At 40.3% G+C, this 19,388-nt stretch overlaps 1 protein-coding gene across 1 annotated transcript in view; it reads left to right on the forward strand.

The window, feature by feature from the left end:
* Nucleotides 1-19,388, forward strand: part of LOC114082245 (uncharacterized) — a 281,118-nt gene that overhangs the window by 11,414 nt on the left and 250,316 nt on the right. The window lies entirely within an intron of this gene.

Consider the following 19,388-nt stretch of genomic DNA (forward strand, 5'->3'; position numbering starts at 1 on the left):
CAGTCCTCAGCAACACAAATTTTTCATCCTTGAAGTAATTTCTGTTCCATTGTCCATAAAGAAAATTATCCTAAATTTTATTATCACCCCATCTTACTTCTCTGCAACAAAAATGTGAACATAAGTTGAATTTTATACTTTGAAATATTTGTAGACTCACAGAACAGTGGACAAGACTTGGGTGGGAAGGCAGGTGATCCAACAGGGACAGACAGGTACAGGCCCAGGGACACTGTCAGGTGTTAGGGTTCTGGGTACAGAACCAAGCACCCAGAAAGAGTAAGGGGCCCATGTGAGAGGCAGGGCTCTGTTTCCCATAAGGTGCCCTGGCCTAGATTAGAATCCAGGGCCAGGGGCCTGACAAAGGAGGCCTGGCAAGGGAAGGGGGATAGGAGGAGGGTGACGGCAGGGCATGGCAGAGGGTCCTGGTAGGTGCTCAGAAGGGAGAGACCCAGGACCCAAGCTAGCAGCCCAGGAAAGGGACCCACTCGACCGTTCTTGGATGAGAGACCCAAAGAGAAGGAGACCCACAAGCGCCAGAGGAATTCGTGAGGGAAAGGCGAAGAAGGGGTTGCATGAGGACCAGAAGACAGACAAAAGCACAAGGCACCCAGGGGAGCCCGCTGGAGGGCACAAGCAAGAAGCCTCCAGGTCAGACCCAACACAAAGAGACTCCATGTTATGCTAAAGGACATGAGGAAAGGGGTCAGGAGTTCAGGGGAGCAGCCAGGCCCTGGGACTGAAGCGCAACAGACCAAGGTTAGGGAAGGCTGGGTTGGGGTTGGGGCATCACGCAAGGCAAAGGGCACTAGAGAGAAGGGGATTCAAAGGGCTGGGTTGGAGCAAGTCACATGTTTACTGCCAGGCATCAAGGTTCAAGCAGTGAAGGGGACACAGGCCAGTGGCAGGGCTGTGTTTCCCACAGGGTGCAGAGGCCAGCCAATTCCATTCCTCTGTCCCAGCTGAGTAGATCCTCAGAGAGGGACCTGGACCAAAGGAGGGGCAAAAGCAGGCACTTTTAGATGATACCTGTGATGCAGAGTTGGGGGTGGGGTCGGTGGGCAGCCAGGACCCATTTGAGGAGCCCCGACTACAAAGGAGCCGGGGGAGCAGAGGGTCTGGGCAGTGCCAGAATACCTCAGCATAAGGGGAACAGAGGGTAAATGGGGCCTGAAACCAAGGGACAGGGACATGGTCCCCAAGAAGGGCAGCCAGGCTCAAGCAAGGAGCTGGACCCAGTAATGGAGAGCCAAGCACTAGCACCTGGGCCTGGGTGAATGAAAAGGGACATGGTTGTTTGTGGGAACTCTTATACCTCTGCAGCCTGGGTAGAGCAGACTGGCTCCTCCAGGCGAAAGACTCCTCCCACCTTGGTGTCCAGGCTAGCTTGTATTCTGCCTCAGCCAACCTAGAGGGGACTCGTCCCTCCAGGCAAGAGACCCCTCCCACCTCGGTTTGTAGAAGGGGCTCCTATACAGGTGCAGCCAGGGTAACAGGGACTTGCCCCTCCAGGCCGGAGATCCCTTTCACCTGGATGTCTGAGGGAATTCATATACCTCCACATGCAGTGTGGAGGGGACTCGCCCCTCCAGGCGGGAGACCTCTTCCTCCTGGATGTCTGGGGAAACTCCTATATCTCCACAGGAAGAGTAGAAGGGACTCACCCCTCCAGGCAGGAGATGCCACCCAACTGGGTGTCAGAGGAGCTAGTACACCGCTCCAACGAGGGTAGAGCGTACTCCCCCCACCAGGCCGGAATCTCCTCCCACCTAGGTGTCTGGGGGATCTTGTATACTGCCACAGCATGGTTAGAGGGGACTCGCCTCTCCTGGCAAAGATCCCTACCATCTCGGTGTTGAAGGGAGCTCATATACCATTGCCACCAGTGTAGAGGGTACTTTCCCCTCCTAGGCAGGAGACCCCTCCCACCTGGGTGTCGGGGAGCTCCAATACTGCTGCTGCCAGGGTAGAGTGGACTCGCTCCTCCAATGGGAAGACCCCTCCCATGTGAGTCTCTTTTGGAGCTTATATACAGCTTGAGACATGGTAGAGGGGACACTAATCTCCAGGCAAGGGACACCTCCCACCTGCGTGTCAAGGGAGCTCATATATCCCAGCAGCCATGGTAGTAATTGTATTAGTAATTGTATTTGTTCAATGAGCTATTCTCATAGAGAAAATTTTCCCACAGGGATTCATTGAACAAATACAATTACTAATACAATTACTACCACTCATCCTTCAACTTAATGCTTAAATATATTTAAGGGAATTATTAAAAACCTTTGAATGGTGAAAAAGATTGCATGGAAATTTCTATTTATTGTGGTGAAGACCAAAATATCTCAGTCCTATCTGGAGGGAACATGTAAGAAGAAAGTAGGGAGAGGAGGTGATTTGAAACGGCAGGCAGAGTAAAAGAAAGAAAGTGTAAACCTATTTGAAGAGTACTTGGTACATGGGACTTCAGCATGTGTATTAGCTCTTGCTTTTCTTACTCTATGTATTTCTTACTTTCTCCCACAGTTTCTGTTCTTAAAAAAATGATTTTTTGATTGACACATAATAATCTTGCATATTTATGAAATACAATGTGATGTGACATTTTGATTCATGTGTACCTGCCGTTGAGTACCTTCAGTTGAGATCAACTCAGGGTAAATAGCATACCCCTCACCTTATACATTTATCATTTCTTTTTGGCAAGTAGATTCAAAAATCCTCTTTTTTATTTTGAGATGCATAATGCATTATTGTTAACTAGATACACCCTACTGAGCCATAGAACATTAGAAATATTTGTCTTACCAAATGGTAACATTGTACCACTTGACTAATCTCTTTTCCTCTTCACTTCCCACTATTCTCCCCAGACCTGGCCCTCACCATTCTACTCTCAACTTCTATGAGATCAATTCTTTTTGGAGTTCACATCTGATTGAGATCATGTGATATTTGCCTTTGAAACATAAAATCTGCCGTTTGCAACACCATTTATGGTAAGAGAAATATATCAGGCACAAAAAGACAAACACTGATTACTCTTTGGTGGCATATTTAGAACCCTATAGACAGGAAGCTTTGTCATTCCCCTGTTTTTCATTTCTTTCTTGGCCAGAACTGAGAAAAAAATTAGAAAGAAAATTCATTTTTTATAGCTCAATTATGTTCATTGCTTAAATAACATCCATTATTATTTTAGCCACAGGATTTTAGAACACTGTTGCAGTTGTTAAGATTAGCACACTTAAAAATATTAACCCCGACACAAAACCACAGCGTGGAAAAGTATACAGCATTCTTCACATTTCAATGCTACTCATTAGTCACTTAATGTTTTAAAAATATGATGAAAGCATTTATACCCAAGTCAGAGGGGGGCTTTGCAATCTCTAATGTATACTGATGGATACTCTTCAATGTATAAAGGTGGATATTTTAAAATTGATTTAAGTGAATAACACATATACAAAAAAAAGCATTCCTATCATAAGTAGATTTGCACAAACCATTTGTACCCTTAAAGCATTCAGAGCATCAAATTACCATTAACCCAGAAGGTCCCTTATCCTCCCTCTGTCCACTATTTTGCTTCCCTGGGGGATAATACTGACCTGATTTCAATCCTATATATTAATTTAGCAAGTGTTTAAAATCTACATGTGTAGTCATACAATATTAACTTATTTCATAGCTGGCTTATTTTGTTCAACACAATGACTTTGGGATTAATCTGCATTTTTGTGATTAATTGTAGATTGTTCATTCTCAATAATGAACACTGTAGAACATTTCATTGTGAGAATTTATCTCAATTTACTTAACCATTCTGCCAGGATAAGCATTGAGATAATTGGCAGCTTGGGACTCTTAAAAATAATGCTATAAATATCTAGTAAATGTGTTTTATGAAAATAGGTACTGTAGGTAAATTACTATTGAGTATCTCTAGGAATAGAACTTCTGAATCATAGGGTAAACAGAAGTGAGGCTTTAGTAAATACTGCCAAACCATAAATTAAATCACTTTACATTCACAGGAAAAGTGTAGGAGAGTTAAGTTGGCTACAGACCCTCACTGATACTTGATATTTTTCTAATTTTTATTACTTATTTTATTCTTTTAAAAGCTGATACATAACATATTTATGGGGAAAAGTATATATAGTTCAATACATGTACACACTGAATAATAATCAAATCAAGAGAGTAAGCATATCCGATTTTTAACATAATTTATATGTATTAGAAGACATCCTATTCTTCTTTTAGAGTTATTTTCCCAAATATATCATATATTATGAAAAGTTAATTTCTGTTTGACTATAAATTATTACGATTTCTAATCTTGTTTGGAATTCCTGCCCATGCCTTGAACTCACCCATGCCTGAATTTCTCTGACCAGATAACAACCCTCTCTTAAACCTTAGTGGAACCTCATAAATCCTAGCTCCCCCTGACCAGATAACAACCCTCTCTGAAACCTCAGCAGTGCCTCATAAATTCTAATGTTGGGATCTGAATTTACTCCCTACCTTCAAATATCATGCCACGTACATCATTAACCTGTTATCTGCCTTTGTATTATGCTTGTCAAAATCCTGTTATCTGTAAGTTCTCAAGACACTCCCCTTTGCAACTTTTTGAGCTATAAAACTGTGTTCCTGGAAAGCTGGGGTACTGATCTCTAGCCCGGGATTTTAGGTGAGATGGTTGCTGGCCAGCCTTTGTGTACATAAATACAAGCTTGCTTTAATTTGATTTAAAACAAAAGTTAGTAGTCTTTTCTTTGTGTCAGGGTTCAAAAACATTAACAACAACAACAACAAAGGAAACATGAAGGAAGAGACTGTATTGCTAATTTCTGCTGGTTATAGAGAAATTACAACTATTGCTGATTTATAAAACCATCCTATTCTACTCAAACTTTGTTTTTAAATACTTAATACCAAATTGAAAAGAAAAAATACTTCTAGGTGGAAGTTTGGATTTTTGCCCTTCTACTAAGTTAATGCTTGGTAAAACTTTTGCTAAAATAAGTTTCTACAAAGGAGGAAAAGCTTACCCATCACTTGGTTTCTGGGACACAGCCAAGTGCCTGGGTTTCAGACTGCATGGGCACTGTATCTTTTGGGGTACCTATTCCATAAGGCAGGGCTGTAGGAGGTTTAAAGTGGTGGCACATTTCTTTTTATCCTTGTGTTAGGAGTGCAGTACCTCAAAGAAGGTTCATTTTTCTTTCATAGAGATATTCATACTTCAGAAAGAAAAAAAAAATCTAAAATGTGAACTTAAAACTGACTAATGCTGTGACTATGTTTGCTACAAACTGAAATATACTACATTTCACTCTTGGAACTTGTGCTGTAAAGAAACCTAGGTAGCACCTGATTCACCACCATGTACAATCTTATGAAGGCAATTGTATAATGCAATAGCCCAGCCAACATACTTTTGTGGGGAGTAGGGGAAAATGAAGGAAAAAAAAGAATCATCAAAGTGAGTTCTCTTTTGTGACATTGGAAGTTATTCTTTGATGAACTATATTATTGTAATACCTCCCTGAGGCCTTTTAGGCTCTAGTCTCAGATTTCAAGTCTTGGTGAAATTTGAAAACTGCTTTTCTTAGAAGATAGAAACTGGTAGTGGTAGAGAGTTAATTGATATAATTTCTTACCTAATTCTCAGGAGGAAGGACATTAAGGAATTGTATTTAAAAGCAGCACACTCTCTTCACTTTTGTCCTCAGGATATCTTTGGGTCTAAATACAATACAGATACAGATACAATACAATACAGATATTGTATTGCAAGTGTGCAATTTGAAAACTTAGAGAATTAGAAATGAATTGCAAATGGCAGGTAATTTCCAAAGATTGATGCAAACTGATGCAACTGATGGTTGATGGTGAATACCAAGGGTTCTTATTGAACTTACTCCTGATGCAACAGCAATTTCAATTTCCTCCCAGTGACTTAATTGTTATATTGCTCCATAGTATCCAATATGTGCATTAGGAGAACTGCTAGAAAGAGCAAGAATACATGTAGAAAGCTTCACAATCATGATCAAACTTGATTCTCAACTCTGACATTGGATCAAAATGTGGCCATCCCTTACTGAGGCCATTAGTCCAGGTCTCAGATTTGAAATCTATGTGCAATTTGTTAACTGCCTTTGGTATTACATGGGAAAATAGTAGTGGTAGGGAGTTAGGAGATGCAATTTCTTTCTTAATGCTCAAGAGAGCATTAAAGTGTACTGTTTCACAGTAGCAAAACTTTACATTTGACTCAAGGTATCTGCACACATACAGACAAGTATGTACATTTTGAAAACTCCTTATAGCAGTAAGAGAGAATTGCAAGTGGCAGATAGTTTGCAAAGAATGATGCAAACTTAATTCTCAAATGTTTTTTACCTTTAATTACTGCTGCAAAAGCAGTTTCATTTTCTTCCCATGGGTATAATAGGTGCTATTCTCCACAGCAAACAATATCTGCATTAGGAAAACTGCTAGAATGAGCAGGAGTGAAACAGTACATGGACGGAGCTTCAAAATGCATGATAAAACTTAATGTTCAACTCTGGCTTTGGGAGTCCTTTCTTAATGAACTACAGTATTGCCTTAGCTCACTGTGGTCTTTTAGAACCTCTTCTCATGTTTGAAGTATACGTGTAATTTGTAAGTTGCTTTATGTGGGAGATGGAAAACATTAGTTGTAGGAAGTTAGTAGATACAATTTTTTAATCTAATGCACAAAGGGGCGTTAAGGAATAATATTTCACAGTAACAGCCTGTCACTTGCAGTTTACTCCTATCCCTATTAGGTATTTTCAAAATGCAGGTGTTCGGATACATTGAGAAAAGCCTGAAGATGCTTTGGAAATGCAGGTGAACTCAGTACTGACTTAAACTACTTTTCTGTTAATACCCCCTTGTGCATTATGTAAGAAATTAAATTGGATTATTCTCTACCATTACCAATTCCCATCTTCTATGAAGAGAAATGTACAGATTGCACCTAGACTCCAAATCTGAGACCTGGGGCTATAGAGAGGTATGGCATATTGTAGTTCATCAAGGATTGACTCCTAATGCCAGAATTGAGAATTCGGTTTGATCACACATTTGCAGCTTTCTACAGTAACATTTTACTCTTGCTCATTCTACTAGTTTTTAATGTGGATACTCAGTGCTGTGGAGCAATGTACTTATTAAACCCCTGGTGAGAAAGATAAATCTGCTGTAGGAAAAGTAATGAATTCAGTAAGTCCCCTTTGGGAATTCAGTTGTTTTGGCATGGGGAAACTGCCTTTTAATTGTGATTCATTCCTACCTGTATGAGGCATTTTCAAAATGCACATATTCAGGTGTGTAGAATACAGTTCTGAGTGACTCTGAATGCCAGAACTGAAAATTCAGTGTGATGCTGCATTGTGAGGCTTTCTACATGTACCATTTCCCACTAGCTCATTCTAGTTTTTCCAAATCTGGATATTAGATCTGTTGAGCACTTTAACTAGGAATCCCCTGGGAAGAAAGTAAAGCCTGTCTTGCAGCAGCAGTCTATTCAGTAGGACCCATTTGTGAATTAAGTTTGAACCTGCTTCTAAAATCTTCCTGCCACTTTCATTTCACTCTTATTCCTATAAGCTGTTTTCACAATGCACATATTTGGCTGTATTTTTCTCAGGTCTTATGGTATTCTTAAGATAAATGTAAAGGTCTTTTTGTTTAATTTTGTTTGTTTATTTGCCATGAAAGACAATTTCTTAATCCTACTTGAGTGTCATGACAGTAATTATATCTCCAAACTCCCTCTAAGTACACTCTTGTGTCTTCTATAAAAACGGATCACAAATTGCTCATAGCTTCAAATCTGAGTCCTGTGCCTAATGGGCCACAGATATTATTGGAAACATTAAACTTAAAACAAGGGTTGACTTCAAATGACAGAATTAAGAATTCAGTTTGATTCTTCACTGTGAGATTTTCTCTAATTCCCACTTCCCTCCTGATTTTTCTAGCTCTTTTCTAAAGGCAGATACAAGGCCTTGTTGAGCAGTGTAATTAGTGAAGCCTGTGTGGTAGCAAGAGTCAATTCTGCAAGACTCTTTCATGGTTTCATTTGAATTAGCTTCTGGAAGATACATGACACATTTATTTCACCCCTGTTTTTATAACCTGTTTTCAAAAATGCAGATATTTAGCTGTATTGAGTTCAGGATTTTTGCAGTATTGTTATGGTTTACATTTTGGTATCCTCCAAAAGATCACTATGAGAAAATGCCTGAGAGTTTAGAGGTGAAATGACTGGATTATTACAACCTTAACCTGTTCCATACATTAATCTCTTGATGGGTATTTACTGAAAGGTAACAGTAGGCAGGTGGTGTGTGGTTAAAATAGGTGGGTCCCTGGGGGCATGCATTTAGGTTATATATTTTGTCCACATTGACGATTTCTCTCTTTGCTTCCTGGTGGCCATGTCCTGATGTGTTCTCCTTCACCACATACCTCTAACATGGTATTCTGCTTCACCTTGAACCCCCAGGAATGGAGCCAGCTCTCTTTGAACTGTGACTTCTGAAACTGTGAGCCACCAGGTAAACTTTTCCATCTAAAACTGTTCTTGTCAGGTCTTTTAATCACAGCAGAAACCAAAAGCTGACTAAAAAAAGTGCACTTAGGATGAATGTGCATGATGTAGGGTGTTGAAAGACAATTCCTTAATGCCCCCTTGAGCTTTATGAAGAAATTTCATCTGAAGACTCCCTCCAAATAAAGTTCCCTGGCTTCTATAAAAAGCAGTTTACAAATTGCACATAGGCATCAAATCTGAGTCCTGGACCTAAAGGGTCCCAGAGATGTATGGGAACATTGGGATGACTCCAAATGTCAAAATTAAGAATTTGGTTTGATTCAGTATGGAGAAGCTTTCTATGTACCATTTCCCTCCTGCTCATTCTAGCTTTTCCAAATCCAGATATTGGGCCTGGTTGGGACTGATTGACTACGAAGCCCCTGGGAAGAAACTGAAGCCTGTGCTGCAGCAGAATTCAATTCAAGTAGGACTAATTTGTGAATTCTGTTTGAATCTGGAAGCTACTTAATACTTTCATTTCACTCTTGTTCCTATAAGCCACTCTAAAACTGCACATATCCAGGGGTAATGAGGTCAGAATTTAAGGTGCCCTTAGGAAAAATTTGAAGGTTGTGCTCCCATGAACGAGATTTTCTTTATTCCCATTTGAGCAGCTTGTAAGAAATTATCTCTGTATCCTCCCTCTATGGATAGTTTCCTGTCTCTTATGAAAAGCTTTTAGAAATTTCAATACCTGGGCCTCTTGAGCAAAGATGAGGGAGCCTAGAAACCAAGACTCTGCTCTTAAAGGGAAAAGATGACTGAGCCCTAGGTAGGTTCAGGAAGTAGGAACACAAATCCACCTCACCATTCATTAAGAACAAGCTCTAGGCCAGAGGAGAGTGGTGTGTTACAGGTATCTCAAGGAAGTACTTGTCAGGTGCCTTGCCCCCAGTTCAGGTGGAGTAATCCCTGAAACCCCTCAGGAGATTTTGTGTGAGGCCTGTCAAATTTTGACCCTTTCAGTCCTTCTTTCCAGTGGAGTGCCATCTAGGGAATGTCTGAATTCTGTAAAATTTGCACAAGCTGGAGTCCCTGAGCAACAAAGGCATTAGCTGGGACAGGATAGGCATCTGTGTAAGTCAGGCAAATTAGACAAGTCTTGGATTGGCTAGTCTGGGCTTTTCTGGAATAGCAAAAACATGGCAAGGTGAAGGAGGGCAAGGGAAGACAAGGAAATGGATGACTGTGCTTGGTTTGATTGGGTGTAACTAGGCTTGGCTTGGCTTTTACTTGAGTCACATCATGACCAGGCAATGAAAAACAAGGCAAAGCAAGACAAGGCAAAAGAATATTTGGCTGGGCTGGGCTGGGTTGGGCTAAACTGGACATAGCTTAGCTTCTCCAGAGACATATGATGACAAGGCAATGAAAAGCAAGACAATAAAAATCAAGGTAAGTCAGGACTAGCAAGGCTTGAATCCTTCTCATTACCCATGCCATGGTGACATAAAATAAGTTAAATAAAGGCAATGCTTGACTTCTCATTGATACCAAAACCATGGAAAAGTAAGGAAAGGCTTTCCCTCTATAGCCAAACTATGGCAAGACACAGCAAGGCTAGACTAGTCAAGTCAAAGCTAGAAAGTGTTGGCTTACCTCCAATATCCAAGCAATGGCAAAACAAGGAAACGAAAAGGAAGTCAAGGCAAGGCATTTCAAATAAAGGCAAAGCAAACTTAGCTTTGATTTGATAGCCAAGGCAAGGCAAAGCAAGTCAAGGCTTGACTTGGCATAGCTTTACTGTACTTGTCTTCTTTATAGTAAAATAAAGTAAAGCCATGGAAAGGTACAGCTAGGCAAGGTAAGGCAAGGCATGCCTTGACTTGGCTAGAATTAGCTTGGCTTCTCTTCACATCAGGCCATAGAAAGGCAAGAGGAGACAAGGCACAGCAACTTGATTTGATCTAAATTGGATTATAAATAGCCAAAATATGAAAAGGCAAGACAAATTAAGGGAGGCAAGAGAAGACTTTGCTGTGATTGCCTTGACTTGGCTAATCACTAATAGCCCAGGCATGGAAAGGCAATGTAATACAAGGCAAAGCAAAGCTTGGCCTGGTTTGGCTTCCTCTCAGTAGCCATGTCATGGTAAAGTAAGACAACCCAAGGCAAAGCAAGGCAAGATAAAGTCTGGCTTCCACTTGATAGTCAGGACATAGCAAGGCAAGACAACATAAGTCAAAGGATCGCACGGTACTGCTTGCCTTCTGCTCAATAACTACATCACATCCAGGCACCATAACATAAGCAAGGCAAGTCTTGGAGTGGCACATTTTCATTCCTTATGGTATGTTTATATCTGGTGAGGCAAGGCAAAGAAGACTTGAAGGCATGTCTTGAAATGGTTTGACCTGGCTTTTTCTCAATAGGCAATCCATGTCAAGGCAAGGCAATAAAAGGCATGGCTCAGCTAGACTTTCTTGGTTTCTCCTAAATAGCCAAACTATGAAAGCCAAAGAAAGGCAAGGCAAGGCAGACAAGCAAGAGAGAGAAGGAAAAACATGGCTCAGCCTGGTTTCTCCTAGAAGCCAAGCCATGGGAGTCAAGACAAGGTAAGGTAAGACAAAACTGGCCTTCTCCTTGATAGCCAAACCATGATGAGGTTAGGTGAGGCATAGCAAAGCAAAGGTAGTAAAGGCCATTCTTGGATTCGTCTTGAGAGCCAAGGCATAGCAATGCAAGCCAAGCCAAGGCACAGAAAGAGCATGTTTTGCTTCTTCTGTATATTCAAATCATGGAAATTCAAGGCAAGTACCTACAAGAATGAGCCAGGTCTAGCTTCCACTAGTAGACAAGCCATGATGTGGTAAGGCCAAATAAGACAAAGTTTGGATTGGATTGGCTTAGATTGGCTTGGCTTATCAATATGCAAGCAAGCAAAGCTGCCTTGACTTCCTTGCCTTTCCCCAATAGGTAAACTATGGAAATCAAGGGAAACCAGATACACAATGCATTCCCACTATGCTCAACCTATGGAAAGGCAAGGCAAGATATGGCAAAGCAACAGAAAACAAGGCAATATTCGGTTTCCCCTTGATAGTCAAAACATGGAAAGGAATCGTTTGGCTTCCTCTCAATAGCCAAGCAATGCATTCTAAGTAAAGATAAGCCATAGTAACTGGCCTTTCCCTCTATAGCCAAGAATTGTGGAGACAAAGCAAAGTAAGGCAAAACAACTCAAGCCTCATTTTATAGTCAATCCATGGCAAGGCAAGGCAAGGCAAGGCAACAAAAGGCAAGGACAGTCAAGGCTTGGCTTTCCCTTTATGACCAAGTCATATTAATAAAGACAAGGCAAGGAATGGCAATGCCAAGAAATATTTTCCCCTCCATTGCTAAGTATGAGGGAAGGAGTTTGGAAAGTTTACAGATACAAGAAGGAAAAGTTTAGATTGTTTTAAGCAGAGTTTAATGGGTAATTCTGGAGGAAACTCAGAAGACCAAAATGTCAAAAGACAGTGGACTCTATTAGAAATTGGACTAGAGGCCATTTGTGTTACATTCTGGTAAAGAAGTTGTCTTCATTTTGCCAATATCCCAAAACTTTCTGAGGCTGAATGGACTAATTTATCTGGAGGTAGAAATTTCAAGATAGCATAGCATTCAGGGTATATCATGGATATTTCTAGCAGTATTTAGTCAAGTTTTCTGTGATAATAAGCTGAAGGCAGAGAAAAAGAATTAAAAACCCAGAAGTTTGGTAAAAAGTGACTAAAATTGGGGTTAAGGAAAGTATGGCAAAGAGATTACAGCAATCACCTTCCCCAGAAACAATAGGAAAGATGACTTGACAACATCCCACAAATATCAAAACCACACTCATCTCAGGATCAAGGGTGTAAAAATAAAATTTTCTTTGAGAATACACCAGTTGGGCATTCTCCCTGCATAGAGAATTCTTGGAATTTGTTTCACCATGATCACTCAGAGATTGCTACAGCTGTGATCCCCAGGAGGCTTTGCTTGTCATGGTTTTAGATCTTGGTATCAATCACAAGATGCTGATTCTGCAGGATTGCATGATTTTGGAGTTAGGGTGTTATGGAGGGTCCCACTGCATATTGTATTCACATTGTTTCAAAAGAAGGCCTAAGAGAGCAGGCAAAGTGTAGCAGGGTCAGAGTCTCTGTGGACTGCCTCTCAGAGAGTGATGAGCAAAAAAATGAGCAGAAACCCAAAGCTTCAGATTAAGAGATGCCAGTCACATGGGATTTCTACCACAGAAAGTTGTAGGAATTGAGAAGAGGTCAGGTAGGCTGCAATCAGAAGTCCCTGAGAGGAGGAGAAATGTTTCTCTCAGGTGGTTACCTTGGCTTGATCTCAGGTTATGGCTTCTATGTGCAGTTTTCCATGTGTGGAAAACTGCACCCATATTTCTCAGAATGATGCATTTCTGAGGGTTCTTATGACCCAATTTTAGTGCATTAGTGCATTGTAATAATTCTCCCTGGCCACATTTATGAGATTTATTGATCAGCTCTCAAGAGTCAAGGGCTGAAAAACAAATGGCCCTTGTTGCACTGCTAGAGAAGCAGGACAAGGTAAAGTAAATATTTTCCACAGAAATAGTAGACACACAGGATGTAAGTGTGCCAGTTTTAGGCAGTCTGAAACCATTCCTTCTAGAAGATGGTAAAGGAAATACCTAGTATTAGAATAATTATTTTTATTATGTTATTTTACTTTGAGTTCTTTTTAGTACATTGTATACATAATGGTAGGGATTCATCCTGACATTCATAAATGTGTATAACACAGTTTTTGCCATTGAAATTTCCATATTATGCCCTTTTTTTCCTTCCCTCCTCCCTCCCCTAATCTCCTTTCTCTACCCTAGTGGTCTTCATTCAATTTATTCATTTTTTAATTGATACATTTTAGCTATATATAAAATTACAATCCATCGTGCTATATTCAGGCATTCACTTTGTATTATTCTTTGACTTATAAACAATAATCAGTTATTTCTTATAGTTCTGAAGGATGGGGAGTTGAAGATCAAGTTTCTGTCATTTGCATTGTCTGTCTTAGGCCTGTTCTTTGTAGTCAGTGCCTTCTCTCTTCATCCTGGTGGTGGAAGGGGCTAGCTAGCTATTCAGGGTCTCTTTCTCTTTTCCAATTGACACATGATAATTGTCTACATCTATGGGGTACACTGTGATATTTCAATCTATGAATACAATTTGCAGTGACCTACTCAGGATAATCAATATCCTTCTCAAACATTTATCATTTCTTTGTGTTTAAAACATTTATACTCCTGTGTCCTCATTTTTCACAAAATAAATAATAATTTTTTGTTAATAATAGTCACCCTAATATACTATAGAACACTAGACCTGATTCCTTCTATATTCATAAATGTATGTGTGTATATATATATATATCTATATATATATGTATATATATATGCGTGTTTGTATATGTATGTATATGTATATACATACATACACACATTGTCTTTTTAGTTATACATGACGGTAGAGTCTCTTTTGACACAGTTATTCAAAGATGAAGTTATTCTTTCTAAATAGTATCCCAGTTTTGTGCATGTACACAGTGTTGAGATTTTACTGTGGTGGACTTATATATGTACATAAGAAACTTATGTCAGATTTATTCCACTGCCTTTCCTATTTCTATCCCCATCTTTCCCCTTCAATATTCACTGTCTAATCCACTGAACCTCTATCTCCTCCTTTTGTTGTGTGTTAGCATCCACATATCAGAGAGACCATTCAACCTTTGCTTTTGAGAGATTGACTTATTTCACTTAGCATGATATTCTCTAGATCCTTTCATTTACCAGTAAAAGTTATAAATTATTCTTCTTTATGGCTGAGTAATAAATCTTTTTTTGAGGTGGTGTTCATAGCTCAGCTTCAGGCTCTGACTGGATCGTGAAATGCACATTCATGGAAACCTATATGTTTTTTTTTTTTTTTTTTTTTTTTTAATTTTTTATTGTGGGTTGTTCAAAACATTACAAATTTCTTGACATATCATATTCCACACTTTGATTCAAGTGGGTTATGAACTCCCACCTTCACCCCATACACAGATTGCAGAATCACATCAGTTACACATCCATTGATTTACAAATTGCCATACTAGTGTCTGTTGTGCTCCACTGCCTTTCCCATCCTCCACCCTCCCCCCTCCCCACCTCTCCCCTCCCCTCCCCTCCTCTCTCTCTACCTCCTCCACTGTATAACCCTGAGGGTCTCCTTCCATTACCATGCAATTTCCCTTCTCTCTCCCTTTCCCTCCCACCTCTCATCCCTGTTAAATGTTAATCTTCTTCTCCTGTTCTTCGTCCCTACACTGTTCTTAGTTACTCTCCTTATATCAAAGAAGACATTTGGCATTTGTTTTTTAGGGATTGGCTAGCTTCACTTAGCATAATCTGCTCTAATGCCATCCATTTCCCTGTAAATTCTATGATTTTGTCATTTTTTAATGCAGAGTAATACTCCATTGTGTATAAATGCCACATTTTTTTTATCCATTCGTCTATTGAAGGGCATCTAGGTTGGTTCCACAGTCTTGCTATTGTGAACTGTGCTGCTATGAACATCGATGTAGCAGTGTCCCTGTAGCATGCTCTTTTTAGGTCTTTAGGGAATAGACCAAGAAGGGGAATAGCTGGGTCAAATGGTGGCTCCATTCCCAGCTTTCCAAGAAATCTCCATACTGCTTTCCAAATTGGCTGCACCAATCTGCAGTCCCACCAGCAATGTACAAGTGTACCCTTTTCCCCACATCCTCGCCAGCACTTGTTGTTTGACTTCCTAATGGCTGCCAATCTTACTGGAGTGAGATGGTATCTTAGGGTGGTTTTGATTTGGATTTCTCTGACAGCTAGAGATGTTGAGCATTTTTTCATGTACTTGTTGATTGACTGTATGTCCTCCTCTGAGAAGTGTCTGTTCAGGTCCTTGGCCCATTTGTTGATTGGGTTGTTTGTTTTCTTATTGTCTAATTTTTTGAGTTCTTTGTATACTCTGGATATTAGGGCTCTATCTGAAGTGTGAGGAGTAAAGATTTGTTCCCAGGGTGTAGGCTCCCTATTTACCTCTCTTATTGTTTCTTTTGCTGAGAAAAAACTTTTTAGTTTGAGTAAGTCCCATTTGTTGATTCTAGTTATTAACTTTTGTGCTATGGGTGTCCTATTGAGGAATTTGGAGCCCGACCCCACCGACTGTAGATCGTAGCCAACTTTTTCTTCTATCAGACGGCGCGTCTCTGATTTGATATCAAGCTCCTTGATCCATTTTGAATTCACTTTTGTGCATGGCGAGAGAAAGGGATTCAGTTTCATTTTGTTGCATATGGATTTCCAGTTTTCCCAGCACCATTTGTTGAAGATGCTATCCTTCCTCCATTGCATGCTTTTAGCCCCTTTATCAAATATAAGATAGTTGTAGTTTTGTGGATTGGTTTCTGTGTCCTCTATTCTGTACCATTGGTCCACCCGCCTGTTTTGGTACCAGTACCATGCTGTTTTTGTTACTATTGCTCTGTAGTATAGTTTGAAGTCTGGTATCGCTATACCGCCTGATTCACACTTCCTGCTTAGCATTGTTTTTGCTATTCTGGGTCTTTTATTTTTCCATATGAATTTCATGATTGCTTTCTCTATTTCTACAAGAAATGCCGATGGGATTTTGATTGGCATTGCATTAAACCTATAGAGAACTTTTGGTAATATCGCCATTTTGATGATGTTAGTTCTGCCTATCCATGAACAGGGTATATTTTTCCATCTTCTAAGATCTTCTTCTATTTCTCTCTTTAGGGTTCTGTAGTTTTCATTGTATAAGTCTTTCACCTCTTTTGTTAGGTTGATTCCCAAGTATTTTATTTTTTTTGAAGATATTTTGAATGGAGTGGTTGTCCTCATTTCCAATTCAGAGGATTTGTCGCTGATATACAGGAATGCCTTTGATTTATGTGTGTTGATTTTATATCCTGCCACTTTGCTGAATTCATTTATTAGCTCTAATAGTTTCTTTGTAGAGCCTTTTGGGTCTGCTAGGTATAGAATCATATCATCTGCAAATAGTGATAATTTAAGTTCTTCTTTTCCTATTTTTATGCCTTTAATTTCTTTCGTCTGTCTAATTGCTCTGGCCAGTGTTTCGAGAACTATGTTGAACAGAAGTGGAGAGAGAGGGCATCCCTGTCTAGTTCCAGATTTTAGAGGGAATGCCTTCAGTTTTTCTCCATTCAGAATGATGCTAGCCTGAGGCTTAGCATAGATTGCTTTTACAATATTGAGGTATGTTCCTGTTATCCCTAGTTTTTCTAGAGTTTTGAACATAAAGGGATGCTGTACTTTGTCAAATGCTTTTTCCGCATCTATCGAGATGATCATATGGTTCTTATTTTTAAGTCTATTGATGTGGTGAATAACATTTATTGATTTCCGTATATTGAACCAGCCTTGCATCCCAGGGATGAATCCTACTTGATCATGGTGTACAATTTTTTTGATATGTTTTTGTATCCGATTCGCCAGAATTTTATTGAGGATTTTTGCATCTAGGTTCATTAGAGATATTGGTCTGTAGTTTTCTTTCTTTGAAGTGTCTTTGTCTGGTTTAGGTATCAGGGTGATGTTGGCCTCATAGAATGAATTTGGAAGTTCTCCCTCCTTTTCTATTTCCTGAAGTAGCTTGAAAAGTATTGGTATTAGTTCTTCTTTAAAGGTTTTGTAAAATTCTGCTGTATACCCATCTGGACCTGGGCTTTTCTTGTTCATTCACTTGGAGAATGAACAATAGGTTACTGAATGATCAATGGGTTATAGAAGACATCAAGGAGGAAATTAAAAAATTCTTAGAGATTAATGAAAACACAGACACAACATATCGGAATCTATGGGACACATTGAAAGCAGTTCTAAGAGGAAAATTCATTGCTTGGAGTTCATTCCTTAAAAAAAGAAAAAACCAACAAATAAATGATCTCATACTTCATCTCAAAATCCTGGAAAATGAAGAGCAAAACAACAGCAAAAGAAGTAGAAGGCAAGAAATAATTAAAATCAGAGCTGAAATTAATGAAATCGAAACAAAAGAAACAATTGAAAAAATTGACAAAACTAAAAGTTGGTTCTTTGAAAAAATAAACAAAATCGACAGACCCTATATGATTTTTGATGTCCCAGAAAGCCTCACTCATGAGGGCATCACTGGCCTAACCTTTGGGAATAGGAATTACACTCCCCTGGACAGGCTTACGACATTTTGATTATTCTCAGCTGGGGTTCTAGGAGCTAAATGAAGAGACTTGTCTGACTCAAACCATTAGGAGAAGAATCTGGAGACACTCAGGATTCAGTGTTTCAATGGTAGGCAACTTGACTCAATTTGTGGTAGAAAGAGCTGTAAAGAAATTTCTGGAAATAGGAGAAACATTTGAACAAACATGGGGGCATGTCTAGGCCAAAAGTTGGAGGCAGGATACATAGTGCATATGCTTAGATTCCTGATCCCAGAATGGGATCCCAGTCACATTCCTGAGGTTTCTTTTGGCCCAAATGTAAATATTGCAATAACCTCTTCTTCAACAGAGTTAGAAGGGGAGAGTTTGGTCACATGTAGGGAGCCAGCAGACACATGAAGGGACTTGCCTGTGATAACCCTACATGTAGCTTAGAAAAAAAATGAGATAAAGGATTCACTAAAAAGAAAAAAAATTGAGAATGCAAACTTGCCATTTTCAGGCCATCTGAATACCTTTCTTGCAGGAATAGTGAGAAATAATTTCCAAGTCTCCTGTCAATCAACCGCCACTTGCACTGCTAACTCCATTGCTGCCTCTGATTCCGCTGCCACCAGCCTGAGATCCTATGGAGGTCTTCTTTCTGGATGCTACTGCCACAGAAGGAAACCACTGCCTTGGATGCAACTGAAGCCTACACTGCTGCTGACCCTGGAGATCACCTAGATACAGTGCCCCCTCAGTTGCTATTGTAGCTACCGCTGCAACCACCACTACTGCTGACTCCCTGCCAGCAACCACCACCACCACCGCTGCTACCATAGCCTAGAGGACTACTTCGAGGGAGACTTAAGCCCATTTGGGGACACCAGTCAGTGCGGGGGCCTGGGTGCCAGCAGGTTTACCACCACAAAAGCCTCTGTCTGGGGACTCCCGCTGGGACATGCAGGTCCAGTGTGGGGGTGCCAGAAGGTTTGGAGGAGCCTGGGGTCTTCCTGGTGAGAGTGCTGGTGGCCATTGTCTTGCTGCTGCTGCATCTCAGAGTTGCTCCTTTGCATGAGTGTATCCCTGGTGGTCTCTCAGCAAGTATGAGCAGCATTGAGAACTTGGGACTGCAGTGTGGCCAATCCTGAGGTATCTGTAAAGGTCGGGCGAGCGTCAGAGGAAGAGACCACCAAGAGACTGTCACATGCAACAGCAAAGGGTTTATTGGGGGTCCAGCATGCTGGGGCTCAGAGCTCACTTGAATAGAGCAGAGAGCCCCGGGAACAGCTTAAGCAGAGCTTATATATTTTCCTTGGAGAGGGCAGGGACTTCACATACAGCATAGCCAATCGTTGCACGGTTTCTGGGAGGGGTGGTTTTTGTAGAGCAACCAGATGGGCATTTCCGGGACTTGTTTTCAACTTCTACATGAGTTTCAGGTTCCAGGAAAACAGAACTTAATTCTTACATTCTTAACCTTTTCAATATAATAGCAGAAAATTTTTCAAACCTAATGAATGGA

Source organism: Marmota flaviventris, chromosome 5 (genome assembly GCF_047511675.1).
Source record: "Marmota flaviventris isolate mMarFla1 chromosome 5, mMarFla1.hap1, whole genome shotgun sequence".
In the NCBI taxonomy this organism is placed as follows: Eukaryota; Metazoa; Chordata; class Mammalia; order Rodentia; family Sciuridae; genus Marmota; species Marmota flaviventris.